Raw genomic sequence first — 17,893 nt, forward strand, 5'->3', positions numbered from 1 at the left:
CAAAAGTGGAATAAAACCCACCAGAGGTCCACAGAAAAATAAGAAGACCTTTAAATCCTTTAGAGGTCGTTAATCGATGGCACATGCTTTTGTTGAAGCCACCAGTTCACATTATTTCAACTTAAATAATAGTGTTAGTAGGTTTCTGGTGGAAACTACATCACCTTTAACTCTGCAGAGATTTCGAGATGGTTTGTTCTGCAGTGACAACTGCACCAACTGCACAACTGCTACTGGGAGATTTCCACCAATCAGAGCCTAAACCAATCACAATTAAATCGCGCCAAAAAGCCACCCAAGCGGTCGCGCGCATAGACATCTTCAAAACAACGGTGAGTTCATTTCAGTGACAATATCCAGGTGTAAATTATTGTCAAGGTTGCTGCTAAAACACCACAAAGGCAGCTTTTGTTATTGCATATCTGTTACTTTTCTCAGCTCTCTTCAGGATGGACCAGTCACAGCCGTTTGTGATTATTGGGGTAAGGGCAGTTAAAAAAAATCATTTTATAAAATCTAAAAGGATGGATATCCGCTTGAATACCATGTTCAAGCTGGAAATTATTTGCTATCCTCAGTATATCGATTCCATGTATAACACACACACACACACACACACACACAATTATTATGAGATTTTAATGTGAATCAGTCAGAGCTCAAAGAAGCGGTTGATTTTTTAACTTAAGCAACCCTTGCGCCCCCTGCTGGAAGGTGCTTTGTGTGTCTTGAAAAAGAAAACTGAGACAATATAATTGTCGCCCTCTAGTGCAATGGAGTGGTGTTGAACATTGTCATTCATTCGTTTAGCAGACGCTTTTATTCCAAACAACTCAAACAGAAGCAATTCAGGAGACACTAGATACTGAGCTGCAAGATTAAGTAACAAAAATAAAGTGATGTATATGTAATAGTAATAGAGCAATAAAATGGCAGAGCGAAGATTATTTTCTAAGTATATAAAAGATTTGAAGTGTGTTAAAGAAATATTTCACTGGAAAAATTAAAATACTGTCATTATTTACTCTTTATGTTTCTAGGCTTTTCTTGTGGTGATATTTAGGAAAACCATATATAATATCTGCTAATGTCTAATGCTTAAGAGTAGATGATCAAGAAAATAAATTTCAAGGGAATATTGGGGCTTTTTTTTTTTTGCCACAAAAGTAATCGTTACAAAAATCAGTAAATCAACTGCAAAATTGATATATATTAATTAAACAATAACATATGAAATCAAATAATAATAAATGAAATTACTCAAAAATTTCACAATAAAAATATTTTTTGTAATAACATTTTATTTATATATTAGGGTGATTAATAATAGAAAAGGCAATAAATTAAAAATGCAATTATGCATAACTTCATAATCGCATATTAAGATCATTCATTTTCAATTTTCATACTGTTTTGCAATTTATTTCAATATTTATCAGTTTTCTTAACAGTATTTAAAAAAACAACAACATTTTTTAAAGTCTGTTATGCTCACTAGGACTGCATTTATTTGATTAAACATTACAGTAATACTGTTTTCTATTTTAATATATTTAAAAATGTAATTTATTCCTGTGATGGCAAAGCTAAATTTGAAGCAGCCATTACTCCATCTTCAGTGTCACATGATCCTTCAGAAATCATTCTAATATGTTTTTCTGCTCAAGAACATTTCTTATGATCAATGTTGCCTAATATTTTTTGTGCTTTTCAGTATTCCTTGATGAATAGAAAGTTCAAAAAAGCTTAAATGAGAGTCTTTTGATTGATTGATTAATTAATGATGATTAATAATTGATGAATGATTATTTATTAATCAATTTATCATATTATTTATACTGGGCACACCATATATACAAAGTACATTTCATTTTTCATCATACCTTATGATTTTTGTTCAGTATAGTAATGTTTTGTTGTTCCACTCCATTGTGAAGGAAAAATGTGAAATGTACAGTGAAAAAATGACCAAAGCATAATGATTTAAGCCGTGAGTACACATATAATCTCAACTGTACAGGCAAACCCTTTTTATTTTTATTCAAAATCTTTCATTTGATTCTATTTTAAATTTGAAATCAAAATCACTGTCCCTTTGTCTTTTTCTAGATGAGCATTCTGCATGTTGCTTCTGTTCTGTTAGAAAAACACGTCTATAAAACAAACGGGTGTTCATTTGCTCTTAAGTACATTGCATGTTGTGCCAAATAGTAAATTCCCCTTTTAAACTATGCATGCAGGCCTTTGAGGAGACGGAGCAGCGTGTGGACGAGCAGTTGCGTTCCTGTTCTCATGGTCAAAGTGACCGAAGCTTACAGTCATTCCTCTCACGCCCTTCGTTTTCTGGGCGTCAATCCAGACAGCCCCTCTCACCATTCCTGTCGTTCCTAGAGGTGCGATTATCCTGAGAAAGTAAGGGGAACGGATGCGCTGCTCGCTGGAGTGGTCTAGGACTCCATGGCGGCTAATCCTCTTTTAATTAGGCTAAGGAGAGAGGATATGGGACCCCCCTGGCTTAGTCACAGCACATTGACAAAGCACCAAGCTGGGAGAAGTGCACATCACTGACTGCTAGCAGCCTGTTAGGGCCTTACGCTGCCTTCTCATGTGTGAAAAAATGCTCTTCCCCTCACCAGCGGCTACCTCAGATTTGACCTTTTCCTTCAGAGCTAAAGATTTTTCTTGAAGTCACAGAGGATGAGTTACAAAACACGCCTGATGCATTGCTGCTCTCAGTTTCTCACTTGAGCTCTCTCTTTCTCTTTCTTCTTCAGTAAATCGCACATTCTCTCATGCGATCTTCTCTGTTTTTGTCTTGTACCAACTTAATGATTGCTGACAGAATCCCTCCAAGGTTCTGAGGTCTATAAATGTGAGCGAATCAATTCTGGTGCATGAACACGTTTCGCTGGAGACAACAGATTCATGCCGAATCACGCCATTCACATTGTTCCTATGTAGTACAAAATGCTATGTTGTTTCTTAAGTACTTTTTTCATGTTTTTTTCAGGAAGCAGGAAAATTATTCAGGCCCATGATGTTGATGTAAACAAAGCCTGGTTGCATCATCACTCTTCGTGTGTTCTGCAACAGCGAATATTCACAAATGGATGGACAGGTAAACTAACATGAATGAACAAGCATCACAAATGCACCATTCTAACTGCAATTGCACTGTTAACACACAAGAGGGAGGTATTACTCCTCAAACAAATGAGACTTGTTTGATCTTTTGGTCATTTGTGACTTACATTGAAGGTACTGGATAGGAAAAGGTGCAAAAAGGTGATCTGCAATTATTGTGGTTTCATAATTACTAAAATATGCAGCTTTCAGTACAGTTATGTTACATGTAAGTGTTCCTGTATGTTTGATTGCAGCTGAAGTAAAAGGAAACTGTCATAAAAGAATGTACACTTAGCCTTAGATAATATTGTGTGTGTGTGTGTGTGTGTCTGTGTATATATATATATATATATATAGTTTTATTTTTAATTTATATATATATAATGTTTTATTTTTAATTTATATATATATTTAACATTTTTACAATTATTTCAATTTACAATTATTTAAGGTTTATTTATTTTGTGTTTTAAAATAGGAAAACTGGTCATTTAAAGCATTTATCATTGCAGTTTAAACAATTAAGTATTCTTTTATGTATTTGCTCACTGTTCTTTTTCCATGCCTTATAGGTACATACTTTAGATAGATGCATTTTTTCTAGATATATTCTAAATTGCCTTGCTCAAAATGTATGCTGTCTGAATCTGGACCCAACACATTGTAAAATATTGCACAAATTCATAGTCTCTGTTGACACAGATCAGCTTTTCTGTTTATTTTTCTAGTTATCTGGCTGTGTGCATGGTGCTGGTTGAGGTTTTTCGAAGGCAGAGAGATCCGATTGTATCAGATCCCGCAGGTAGCAAGGTAAAAAAAAAACCCTCTACATCCTGACCCGTCTCTTCCAGTGAAATGAGTTCTCTGTCAGTTGTAGAAGATCCAGGGCCCACACAGCTGTTCTCCCTTGAGCTGGCGAAGATGAAACATAAAAGCAAAACCTATATGAAAAATGCACAGAGCTGTAAAAGACAATACGCTCATCAGGCTCAATACCATGCTGCTGGTGAAAGAGAGAGAGAGAGAAAGGGAAAAAGAATAGAGAAAGAGAGAGAGGGACCTGGCTGCCCTGGATAGATCCTCTTTTCAATGGAATGGGTTTGACGCCAGGTCTGGATGAATGCCTGTGCAAACATTTACACACGGTGCACCATCCACCGATTGCATTACAAAGATTGATAGTTCAGTCGCTATCTTACCGACTGCTGTTTCATTGGCCTGTGTGAAATCAAACGCAGCCTTGATACAGGAGAATCAGTGGAGAGGAGGAATTGTGCACTGGGGACAGCCGAACTTGCAATAAAGCAATAAAGGATGGCAAAGGACATGTGTTTTCCTCTACAGGACTTTGTTGTGGTGTGCTGAAAAAAATGGACAAAATAACAGTCATAATCAGTATGCTATGAGAGGACAGAAAATAACTGACAGCCTCCCTTTTTCATTCAATTTTGGTCTTAAATGAAAGCAAAAAAAAAAAAAAAAATATATATATATATATATATATATATAAAAGATTAAATCAAAGCAGAAAATAGAAATTGTTATGCTTTTGTGTCTCTATGTAGTGACTTTGAGCTTGGTAAAGTGGCTTTATAAATAAAACAAGACTAATGTTTGAAATAATAATAATTTCTTATATATAATTAGATTTTAATGACAATATTTTTGCTACAGCTTTATATGGTGTATTTGCTTCCAGAATATTAATTGCTTTAGAGATTAATAATATAGCATTTACTATTTATGGCTATAGAATTTGCACTTACCACTTACAAAGTACTAATGGTGCTACCAAATTAATTAATTTTTTGACATAATCCATGGTAATATGTAACTTTATGCCTACTTCACTAGATAAATAAATGCCAAAAGTTGGGCAAAAAAAAAAAAGAGATTTCTGCCAATACTCTAAAGTGTGAACCCAATGGACACTTTACTATCCCACGAGGCTATGAGGGAGGAGTCGTAATTTTCAGTGGGTTTTAGATGCATTTATTGTCCTCAGGCTTGAAAAAATTACATTTTTAGGATCAGACAGAGGCCTTGATTGTTTTTGCGTTTTAAGTATACAAGTAACATGGAAGGCTGTTTGTGTACTTTTTATTCTGTGATATACAGTTCTCATGTCATCTACTCACTCGTAATCCTTCAAAGTGTATGATTCAATAAAAAGTTGAGTCAAAAACCTTAATAACGCCATATGTATGCTGTTTCCCAACACAGTGGCTCCTGAATGAAAAAAACAAAAAAACAGCTTTGGTTGCAAGGTGACCCAGAGCTTTTACCCCAAGCTTTCCAATCCACTACACCAGCCACAGCCAATCAGTTCAACCCATCTAAGTCCATGCAGAAACGACGAGATGCATAAAAGACACTCGTGATTTTTCCATCAATATCTAAGCAGTGGATATTAAAAGAGAGCTGAATATGAGAGGGTGAGAACTAGTTGAAAAACGAAGCCGCTCGATTCGGCCATCGCAGAAGGGCCGGAGTATCTCGAGTGGAAACAAGCGTGTTGATGAGGGCCAGTGACCTCCAAGAGGAAGTGTCAGAAAACACGCCGCCTTCCCTCCATCCCCACAAATAATTTGCTAAAATGCAACGGAAGAGTGCTCAAGTCATCATCAGATTAGCCCCCGTTCTTCCGAACGCATTTCTCTCCCTCCGTAAGGTGCTCGCGTCGTTAGCATTTAGATAGACGAGAGCAGTAAGGCCTGCGTAATAGGCTTCTCCCATCCCTCCTGCTCAAATCAGCTGAAGAGAGGAGGATTAAATGAAAAGAATAACAGTGATGATAGCAAGGGTGGGGGAATCAGAGAGATGAGGGAGGGCGACGCTCGAGCAGCCGTGAGCTCATTAACCGAGGCCTTGACAGAATTGATGTTAGAGGTGATTGGAGATTATCACATTTAGAGAATGCTTCATCCTTCCATCACCCTCACTCTCCCTCCGTTGCCATCTTTCCCCGCTCTTTCTCTCCATTTCATCCAAGTCAGCTGGCCTGCGCTCAATTCCTGGCTCCGTGGAATCCTGTGGGAGAGGGCTTACGGATAGTATCAGCACGCGCCTGCCCGCTTGATCTCCTAATTCTGCTTCATTTAAACTTCATCAACTTTTCCACTGGACCGGAAGACGAGAAGAATAGAAACAGCTTGCGTCTAGGTTTTTTTTCACCTCCACTATCCTTTTGTTGTCAGATCTGATATTACGCCTTCACACCCCAGCGCCACTCGCTCACACACACACACACACACACACACACACACATTGAAACACCCCTTAACAGTATCACAAGATGGAAATGTCTACAGAATGGTTCGAGAGTACTAATCCCACATAACCCTCAACCCCAAACCTCCACCCTCCCTTCCCAACGCTGTTACCACTTCATCTGCCACCGTACACATTCACGTCAGTGAATTCGGTCGCCCCCTCTAGCTGATGCAGAAAATGAGATTACTTTATTTAAATGACTATGATAATAGTGTTGTGTGCCTTTGGCCCCCTGTAAGACGGGGATTTCTGCTCCACTCATTGTTAGCAATTTAGCTGAGCTGCCTCATCTGCCCATACTAACAATGGCCATGTCGTACGTACAGGTCTCTACCATCTTTCGCCTCTCGTGATCTTTTTTTATCCCGTCCCTGTGAGACACAGATGTGGGGTCCCCTCTTTATTCTCGATTTACAGTCCATACGCAAGGTGGACGATTTGCTCGCCAGGCCATACGGTGATGGGATACGCATATTGCATTTTAAATAATCTAATCCCATCTGTAATCAGAGTTTACGGCTTGTCAAAAGGCTGAAGACTCCTCCATCTCAGTGTAAGAGAACAGGTGTCCACTGAGAGTGCCATTGAGGTTTCTGTCTACCAGCAGCTATACAGGTTTATCTTTTCTTAAATATGTTGGCTTTACAAACTGATTTTGTATTTAAATGCGATATTGTTCTTAACCAAAAATTTAAACTTTACCTTATTCTAATAAATCTAAACGAGTTATTGTTCTTAGAAGTACCTGTAATGCTTTTAAACCTTCCTTAATTACAACTATATTTTAGAAACATTCAGCTTTTGTCTTGAACTTTACAGTTTTTTATTGTATTGGTGTTTTTGCAGGTGCTTTAACAAAGTGACTTACAAGAAAGTGCGCTTACTGGAGAAATAGTAAGTACCAAATTTTCATTTTTTGTTCAGATGCCAGACTTTTTTCAGAAAGTAACAAGAATCAGCTTTGTACGGAAGCTCATTTCTGTCTCAAGAGTGTGAGATTTGAAATATATTGTATTCTCGACTTTATTTCCCATAATTGTGACTATTTCTTGGAATTGGAATTTTATTGGACTTTATATCTCACAATGTGATCTATAAAGTACCTTTTTTTATTTGGTGCAAGTTCAGTGAAATTTTGCCAGCAAAAAAGGTCCATTGTCTGTTGTCAATAGTATACTGAAGAATGAAGCACAGCTCACACAGGAGACACTTTCAAATAATGATTTTCTGCAGAACATGAATGCACCGACAGAAACAAGCTTCCGTAGCCTTGTACACTGTGTGACTACTTGTGTGCAAAAAAATGTTAGCACATACTTTTATGTGGTTTAATTGCATCATGCTTCGTGTAAACTGGCCATTAGATGCCAAAGGCCAAAGAGAACATCAGAACAATGGCACAAGAATCCCACAGAGTTTCCAAGTCAATGAATGCAGCACAGAAAGCCTAAATGGAAAACAGTAGTTTCCCATAGTCTATTAACACAATATTGTGCATTAAAAAGAAACAATGTATTCTGAATAAACAGGGAAAATATGGACTAGAGACCATCGGAAACAAACATCATCTTTCAATACTTTATTTTGTATGCATATTAAAATTTTACAGTGTGCGAGAAACCACAGGTCAACAAAACATAGTGGCATACAAAACGGAGGCGTGCGTAATGAAGCTGCATTAAGGGTGCGTGGAATAGCTGCTCTGATAGAGTGACTACCGGGTGCTGCTGTTTGTTACAGAGCACTTCATCATAGGTGGGTTTTTCTGCAGGCCCCTGCGTCCCATGTTCCCGCTCTACCTCCCCAGGCCCCCCGCCGCTTGCGTGATCTATTGCCGTTCCACAGCATGGGAAGCGATAAATCACCGTAATGCAGACCGCTGATGATCAGGGCTGGGCTCGAGGAGACGAGATGAATCTACACGAGCGGGGTGGGGCGGGCGTACAGTAGAGTTTGCTGGTTACTGATGGGGTTTGTTGTTTCACAGTGTGTTACCTTTGCAGGGGTGGAGGCCCCTGGGTATTAAGTACAGTGACAAGACGCTCACAGTTTGTGTGTGTAGTAGGGGCACGTGGATTGGGAGAGGGTGCGTGGGGACGCGTAGCCGGACAAGTTGAGGAATGCGACTTTGCTAGGTCGGAATTAGCCTAACACTGATTAAGACACAATACTGCATGTTCTGGTCCGGGCAAAGCAGGGGACGAGAGAAAGATAAACTGATCTACTGGAGTACAGAAAAAAGGGGGTGGAGGAAAAAAAACTGCAAATATATCCAGTGGGAATAACTAATGCAGCATGCATGTAACATTCTGCAAGTACAAACAATTAAAAACACATTTATATCAATAGCAGGATTTTAGCCTCATTTTAGCCTGAGCAGAAGCTTCGGTTCAGATAACAGGACTCCAGACTGTGAATAAATGGTCGCAAATGCAAATACGACAAAAAAATAAACATTTGCGATGATAATTTAAAATCTAGTCATTAAAGAGTAATTTGTTCTTAAAACGGGCATTGCGCTGTATTCATTGTTCACAGAAACATTGGCACGTGCTCTAAAGATGTAATTAGTCTGCAAAACCTTTGAATATCTTGGTAGCTTATTATTTAATTAATTACCTAATTATTTGCATCCTTAAAGTTCACGCCAGAGTTCCCCCGCATGCAATAACGGACAGAGCGAGCAGTGTTGTCTGATTCATGAACAAATTATTCTTATAAGCCGGTTCTTTTTAAATGAAAAGATACATGAAACACTTGCTTGTGAAGTGTGAAAAAGCTGTTAATAAACTGCGATTTGTCTACAGGGCTAGGAAATGTCTCATTTGAAATGAACCAGGAACTGATTCACAAATATTTTTAGTCAAATTAAATCAGTTTAATCCAAAGATCTGTCATGAAACTCTAGAGGCGCAGTCCGATAGGTCAAACACAATCTGACATAATGACATCAATATCACATGGCGCAGCTGATTGGATCTTTTTGTATCAGCATCCAATGAGCTTGCTGCTCAACATTCAAATGCTTGGCTAGTGCTCGCTGTAGCAGTTGCAGTGCGCTTCAGAAACCCTCCACCTCCCCCAGCTCCACCTGTATAGATCTGCTACGGGGTGATTCATGTATGCTATATATGGGGGTTATTTCATATATGTTTTATGTGCAGCAGCAGCATTACTTACATGCTCACAGCAGCATGTTGTGGATGTATTGGTAGTAGCAAGTCTCAGTACTCGCTCTGCCTCAGCAGCAGAGTAGCAGATCTATTCCGCCAAGACCAAACACATTAACATTGTACATTACCATGCCAATCCCTCCAAGAGTTGTCATGATAGAAATCTGTTTATTGACTGTTCATGACAACATGTAACAAACCGTACATATTCACAAATGTAATAAATTTTATAAAAATCAAATATTTAAATTAAATTAAGTTCATGTTTATCAAAATGAGGTCTAGTTGTAAGGTTGAGTGATTATAAGGGAAACTTATTAGCGACAGTCCGCTTTTTTCAAAACAAAACAGAGTGACAATGATATGGTACAAATATGATCAGGATCAAAAGAGTACAGTATTAAATGTATTCTAAATACATTTAGAAAAATAGTTGTCTTAAATAGAAAACTTTGCAGTCAATGAACTAAAGCGCTTCTGAACAACCATCTTTACAGAAGCGATTCTCTAAAGTAAAGTCATTTGGCTCCTAAAAGTTTCATTTTTTGGAGCCAATGGCTTCCTAGTCACTATCTTGTAGTCTTGTAGCTCTGAATGAGCAAGCGAAAATATAGCACACTGAGCTGACTCTTGAGTGGATTTCTTTGACACACCAAAGACCTTTGTGATGTGTCACTACACACAACAAGTAAAAAACAACTCAAGTCAGATGCTTCGAATGCAATAATGTCTCAATATAACTCCTCTTTAGTCCTGAAAACACCACCAAAACTATGACCGTAACCTCACGAAGAAGAAGAAGACGAACCACAAAACATAGCAGAGCTTGTCTGTTTAGTCTAGGTGCAGTTTCAGCGTGTTTCATCAGTGTGAAGGTGAGGAGTGGCGGCAAGGGCTTCTGTTGACATTAGTTTACACGCTGTTTGCTGCTTGTTGCACGTCTTGCGCCGGATGCCTCAAAGCTCACTTCATCAAATCAGACAGAGGCGCCACATTGAGTTACAAAAAGAGGGGAAAATAAAGCGGGAGAGGTGTGTGGGGAGAGAAATCGAAGGTTTTGTTGGTGATGTAACACCTCAGGTCGAATTGAGATGCCTGAGGCGGATCTCAGGAGCAGCTTTAAACTTCTGGTTTTCGATTCCCACTCCCGTTACACTGAAGGGTTCAACTCTCTCAGCACTTAAAAAGAAAACTTTATTTGTGAGAGAAATTAAGCCCTGAAATTAGGCTCCTGCTGCCAAAGGGATCGCTTAGCTTGACAACTTCATACATTGCAGACATTGTCGCTGATTTCAAGTCGAATTGACAAGTGACGATTCTGAAAAAAAAATTAGCTCAAGCTTTTTTTTTATGATGCTGTAGTACATTTCATTCTGTTTTAAAGTGAAATATTCTTTCACTGGTGTAAACATGCCTAAAAGTTAGATTACATCATGGAATGTGATGTAACTTAGTAGAAAAATGACTTCTTTTTTTTTCAAACAATCATTTGCTTGTGCACAAGGTCCAAAATTGACACTCGCCAAGCACCAAATGGGTAAGAAGTGATCCTCACTGGTTGGTAATTTTATAAATAAATGCAACATACTATATGGTTTAATTCAAAAACAGACACTAAAGCAAAGAAAAAAGACTGCACAATTTCAGTGGAAATTTAGCATCATTAAAATAAATAATTATTTTTTTATTTTTTGCTTTTGTTTGCTTGTTGTAGTAGTTTAATGACCCCATACATTGAATATTCCTCCCGTTGAGTCACCCAGATGAAAATATGAGGTACAAAATCATACAGTGAAAGTGAGACTGACTGATTTCTGCTGTGACCATCTGAGCTGACTATCACAAATATTAGGAAAAAACAAGCAAATAATTACTTGTCATTTGTACAAAATATTTTACTTAAAGGTTTAATGGCCAGAATGAAATATTTATGCCAAATAAATTCTCTCAATTTAGCCAGTTCGGCAAAAAGTCAACTTATAGCCCTGTTATACCCAGTTTAAAAAGACTTAGCCCATACTCCAATCTAATCTAGCCAAAACTGTGCAAAGTTTACAGAAACTACATTGTCAGAGGTGTTCAGGCTCAGTGTTTTCAATCTTTAAGCTGGCCTAATCTTGAGAGGTGGAACACCAGCTCATCCTGCTGTTTCCCCCTTTATCCCTTCATTGTGTCGCCTTCTCCTGCCACCCCTCCTGGAGCGTGCTAATTCCCTTTTGATGAGGCGTGCTAAAGAAATCCTTTTTCCATGCTTTTAATTCCCCTCTGGCTCTCTAAGCAGCGATCGGAGTAACAGATTTCAGGCCCTCTGCCGTTCTCCTCGTCCTATAATAGAAGCCATCTCATTAGAACACTCGGTTTCACCTATACTGTCCACAGGACAGGCTAGAACACTGAGAAGGACTTTCTGTTTAATACATACATCACAATAACCACCTTCCTTTCTTTTTGTGTTATGGACTATCCGCTCCGTTGTGCTTACAGTGTCTGAGTGTTTTATCGGGATGGTAAGTAGCTCGTCCATTTCTCTCTCCGCGCCTGCAGCAGGCCAGGTTATTAATGAGCAGCAGCTGGGACCAGTGCAGGTACACGCACAGCCAGACAAAGCCCAATATATAACCGTGAAGCTATAAAAAACGAGCTGATGTAAATGAGGAAGGAGGTTGGGCCGGTTCTCAGAGCGGAGCAGGACGCTGTTGAGACTGAGGAGGAGAGTCACAGGTCAGGTGAAATCGCCGGCACATAAAGGGCCACTTAGCCGGCGGAGGGCGACCTGGACACTTCCCCCGTCGGCCGCAGAGGTCAGGGGTCAACCCTTGAGAGGTGTAGCGGCGCATCTCTCAGACGGACTTTTCCAGCCTTGCGTGTGGCACTTAGCCAAAGGTGACAGCTGCGTGAGGAGCGGGGACGTGTTCAATCAAATGGGAGGGGGCTTCCGAGCCTCGCGCCGTTCGGTTAAAGTGGCCGTATATCACGGCTAATCATGACTTTGGCTGCTACCTGAAGATTATTCAATCCTGAACACAGCGTTCGCCCCCCTTATTCTTCTTTTGTCCAGCGGTGAATCATTTCGGACCACCTTTTGGGGTCAGAGAGAGAAAATAAGCACGGTGGCATAAACAAACGCGCACTTCGCAACTAGGTCAGCTGGCAACCTGTCCGCTACATCAGTGCAGTCTAGAAGGACCAAACTAACTGACTCCAGGAGATACGCTTGGGTTTCAACCTCGCGATGGCATGGAAAGCGCTAACAATGCAGTTTATAGAGGCAGGTGAAATATATGATAGCACGGAGGGAAGTTTAAGAAGGTAAATGATATTAAGATGCAGAGAGATGATGTCAGAGCAGGCAGAAGCTCATTTGTAGTGCAGGGGCGTCGTACAGGCTTACTCAGACACATGCTCCCAATTAGCTGGCCTTCCTCATGTAAATGCCCTATAAATTATCCCCCGTGCTACAGGATTAGGTGCTCATAAAGGGAGTTAGCATCTCAATAAAGAGACAGGTTTGCTGCAAGAGCAAATTAGTGGAACGGAGAGACAGAGGGTGGGAGGGAGATACGGCGGAAAACAGTGCGAGTTTGTGTTGATTTGTGGTGTTTATGTTTATATTTGCATATCATCTGTTTTATTATAGATCAGTAATGGGAGGGGTCACCGTGAAGTTGAAGTTTAGTCTGCCTGTGGTATTTCATTCATGCGCGTGAGATATAAACAAATGAACAATGTCATTAGCCCTGTAATACCTAGAAAACACTGAAAGACCAAACATGATAAATGAATAAACATGTCTAGGAAGGAACGGCTGAAGGATAAGGATCTGTGTATCCGGTTTTAAAAGCACTGCCAGTTTTTGTGTAAGCGTAGACACGCATGTTGGCATTCAGCAGCTCTGGGTGCAGAAACGGACACCTGACCTGGCAGTAAGGGGAGAGGGTGCCTCAGGTGTGGGCTAAACATCAATGCCCAGACCAGCCACTGGATATATTTATCTCAGAGTAGACTCGGATATACAATCCCAAATGCTGGGTCATTCTACTAAACGAGTGCTATTTGTGTCCGTTGTATACATGTGTGTTAAAATTACTTTAGAAATTAATTGGTGATGCCAAGTTTTAGTACGTGTCATATAGATTTTTTTGAACACATCTAGTTGCATAATTTGTTTGTTGTTGTTTTTTTCTCTTTTGACATGAAGCCTTTTTTGAACTGTCCTCAACCCTGTTTCCAATGTGTCCTTTCTGTATTTATATATGCTGTACTTATAATAAGTATTTGTATATAATCTATTTGATAAAAGCAAAATATATTGAAATTCAAGTTAGAATTTTATCTTTTCTTTTAGAGTTTAGTTGAAGTTGTTTCCCCAAATGTGCATCATTATAGTTTTCCCCTTTTAAAATAATTAACTATCAATATTTATTAATAATAATAATAATAATAATAAAAACCTGGCATCATCAAAAACTCTTCAGGGACAAATAAAGATTATTTTTTTTTTTATAATTTTATCTTTCTTTTTTTATCTTGTCAGTAGGGCATGCTATTAAAATATCAACCCTGTTATCATTTTGTATAATCATGTCATATTAAACTATAGCTCTGTTAACCCTGTTACTTTTAACCATTACTTTTCTGAAAGCATAACAATATTCAATTAATTAACAATTAATTAAGCACCAATTTCGTAGTTGGACTCCAATTTAACGAGCTTTTTTTTTTTTTTTTTTGTACAGTAAAATATATGTTTGTACAGTGTTGAAGTGAATGCTTATATTTTGTATAAATGATAAAAGAAGGATAGTTATTCATTAAGTTATTAGTAAATCTTTAAGAGATTTCTTTGTTAGTTTAAGCATGTAATGGACGTTTTGGATGTTTCCAAAGCAAAGGCAGTCTGACATTAATCGACACAGTGATTTATTAAATGCAGGGAATTATTAAGCTTGGCACTTGCCAGACTGTTAATCGGGACATGGGATACATTATTGTCACTTATATACTGCCAACTATTTTAAAACAATCAAAAGAAACCTAAATCTTGCTTGGCTCCCTTTAGTCACTAAATGAAATGACGCAAAACATACTTAATTGCACACGCACATAAAATGCATCTAATAGGTTTATCCTTTAATTATTGTTCTCTGGTAAACACACGCATACAAATTTGCAGCCAGCAGGACCATCTTCTTTAATTATGTTTTGTCTACTCACGCACACACAGACCTCAAAGGGTTTATGAATAAACGAAAGGTGTGGTTGGATTAAGTTAATGCCAGGCTCTATTTTAAAGATCTGCTGTGTCCAGATCAGGCACCAGATGGCGCTGTGCTGGCAGTGCCAGGAGATAATGGGGACAGATCGGGCCGCATTACTGCCCATTATCTTCTAATTACTTGTGCGAGGAGCGCTGATCCTGGCGTTTGTGTAAGGAGAAGGCAGAGCCCGGATTACTCGCACTCTCTCCTCGGGGACTGCAGAGATTCAGCCAGGCTGGTGGGCTACAATGAGATCTAAAAGAGAACAATCCCTCTCGCTTCCTCCCTCCTTCCTTTCTCTCCCTCTCTAAAGAACAACAGATCTTTCCATCCAGATGTCTTTGTGACAAGCAGAGTCTTCAGTGAGTGACTCACTTGCTTTCTCTGTTTCACTGTCAATCATGTACTGTACTTCATAAAGCAGTGGTTCTCAACTGGTGGGTTGTGACCCAAAAATGTGTCACAGGTCTGATTCTGGCAGGGCTAGACAGTAAGGATGACTCAGTGACCCGGAACCAGTCTGAGAGACTTTTGGGCCAGTTTGTGGATCTTGATCAGTTGGGTCAGTTGATCCTGTACATCAGTTACAATGCATTGGCTAATTAATGTTTTGCGTCATATGGCATCTTTCTAAACTTATAGCTGTCCTAAAGAAACATTTACATTGTGTTGTATAATTGCAAGCTTTTATTACACTTTTTAATTAAGATTACATAATATTACATTTAAATTCACACAAATGGTGCATACACACGCACGCACACACACACACACACACACACACACATACATTTATAAATACACACACACATATCTGTTTTTAAATGTGTGTGTATATAAATGCTAAACATTTTGGCACATTTTGCATTATTTGGGCACAAATGTATTTTTTGGCTGAGCAGGACAGATTGTGTAACCTGCTCACCATTAACAAAATAATGCAAGCTAAAAGAAAATATCATATTTATTTTGTACATTAATGATGTGATGTTGTGTTGGGTCTCTATATGATGCCAAATGTAAAACCTGTGTCCCAACACAAAACCAGTGCTGTAGACCACACAGAGTGCTACAGAGCACCTGCTGTAGGCAGAACAAAAAAAACATCTCCTGATCATGACCTCTTGCTCCCTTTCAGCCCACATCTAGTCTAGAAAGCTAACAAAGCTGCTAACCCCTCACTATTGGAGGCTACTTTAACCACTCATGTACCCATTTTCCAGCACTCACTAATTAGACCCGAACCATGGTGTAAAATCAGGTTGAAGGGCAGCTCATACATTTAAGGGGACTGAATCAGAGCAAAAGCGTGACTCTAAAAATATAAGAGGAACGGAAAGCAAGCAAGCGCTCCCCAAGGCCTCCCAGAGGAGGCTGCTAACTGCTCAGAGGCATATGGCTAACCATGTGCTGGCTCCCCCACGCCTGCTCTTAAGCTCCACAAGAGCCCAAAGCTCTTCACTTCATTACCAGCGTTTTGTACTGCATCCACCATTTGCGCATATTAATATCTATCAGGCATGCAAGCCGAGAAAACGGCAGAGTCGGCTCTGCCAAAGTCTTAAAAAACAGTTTCTTCAGGAAAAGAAACTCAATAAGAATCTCAGGGCACCATTTGTGGGTTTATTCGACGGTTTATCCGGGCAGATTGCAAATTATTGAGTCAGCTACACTGAATTGGATGCGGATCCTTAGAGTGGATGTGGAATGATGCGAACGTTCACGTCCAGACAATGCAAACGTAAAAGACAGGTGTTTGTGACCTTGACTGCTTTTTTGATAGAAATATTCAGGGTGTAGATGGCCAAAATAAACAAAAGGCCTAAAATCTGATAATTTTAAAGTGACAGTTCACTCAAAAATTCTGTTGAACATAGAATATATTTGATCAAACAGGTTTTGTCTGTTCAATGGAAGTCAATGGGGTCCAAAACATCATTGTGAGATTTTTTTGTGTTCCACAGAAGGAAAAAAAAAAAAATCCTACAGATTTGGAACAGCATGAGGGTGAGTAAATGATTACAGAATGACATTTTTTCAACAATATCCCTTCAAACGTATGCACACTTCAGATTTACATGTCCGCTTGTGTCTGTGTGTGTACGTGTTCATGAAGATGGACTGTTTACATTGCACATGTACCTAGTTCTGCACATGTGTGTGCGCGTGTATGTGCCCATTGCGTCTGGTTCCTGCCTCCGACTGACATGTAATAAAACATGCCGCTGTGTTGTTGATCAATCTCAGCGGCTCGCCGGCCGCACAGCAAGGGCATGTACATGCAAATGAGAATAGCTAAATACCACTGAGGGGGTGGGAGAGAGAAGCAATCACTTCATCTGACAAACCACGGGGAAAGGAGGGGGGATGGGGGATATATAGAGAGAGGTATATGCAAAGTTGAGGGAATACAGAGAAGGACAGGTTGCTAACGAGCATATGCACTTAATTACACAGGGCCTTATGGGGACCGTGGATGTGCGCACGGACCTTTCTTGAGCCGCCGGGGGGGAGTGGCAGCGTGTTTCGTGGGACACTGAGGCCTTTGTGAGTTTATTGAGAGAGTCCGGGATGAACTCTGCCACACAGGGGCAGCAGAAAGCCCTGAAGCGAAAACCATCAGGGTCACGTTACTGTTTGCTTGGGAGCATGCAAAGGGAGAGAGAAAGTGGGAGAAAAAGTGTATGCTTTTGTTTGCCAGTGTGTGCGCGTCTGAAACCACCCTAGTGACCATAAGGTCAGCTAATCTCAAACGCCCGAACAATCCCAAATGTACACAAGCGGAAGAAAGGGAAGAAGGTGGTGAGACGATTGAGTGATGGGTTAAGAGAGAAGGGAGATGAGCAGTCGACATGATAATGGTGTGAGAATTGATTAACGCTTTCTTTTACAACTCTGGGAACTAAAGGGAACTTTGCCCCCTGGCTTTCATTCTCCAAACATTGATTCCTTATGAGGAGTCAATCCTGGTGACTCTCTCTCTCTTTGCATGTCTAAGTGAGTCCATAGACACATTATTAAAATACAATAGGATCAATCTATGGGCTTTTGGCCCAAATAATC

General features: G+C 39.6%; 1 protein-coding gene across 3 annotated transcripts in view; it reads left to right on the forward strand.

The window, feature by feature from the left end:
* Positions 1 to 338: 338 nt before the first annotated feature.
* Positions 339 to 17,893, forward strand: part of barhl1b (BarH-like homeobox 1b) — a 35,546-nt gene continuing 17,991 nt past the window's right edge. For 2 of the 3 annotated variants that reach the window (XM_058758715.1, XM_058758716.1), the window contains exons 1-2: positions 16,795 to 16,837; positions 17,288 to 17,377. The gene's annotated coding sequence lies outside the window, so the exon portion shown is untranslated. Of the gene's footprint in view, positions 483 to 3,010; positions 3,119 to 3,854; positions 3,937 to 16,794; positions 16,838 to 17,287; positions 17,378 to 17,893 lie in introns of those variants that run through there. The other variant, XM_058758718.1, reaches the window with a different exon arrangement.

This window comes from Onychostoma macrolepis, chromosome 21 (genome assembly GCF_012432095.1).
Source record: "Onychostoma macrolepis isolate SWU-2019 chromosome 21, ASM1243209v1, whole genome shotgun sequence".
In the NCBI taxonomy this organism is placed as follows: domain Eukaryota; kingdom Metazoa; phylum Chordata; class Actinopteri; order Cypriniformes; family Cyprinidae; genus Onychostoma; species Onychostoma macrolepis.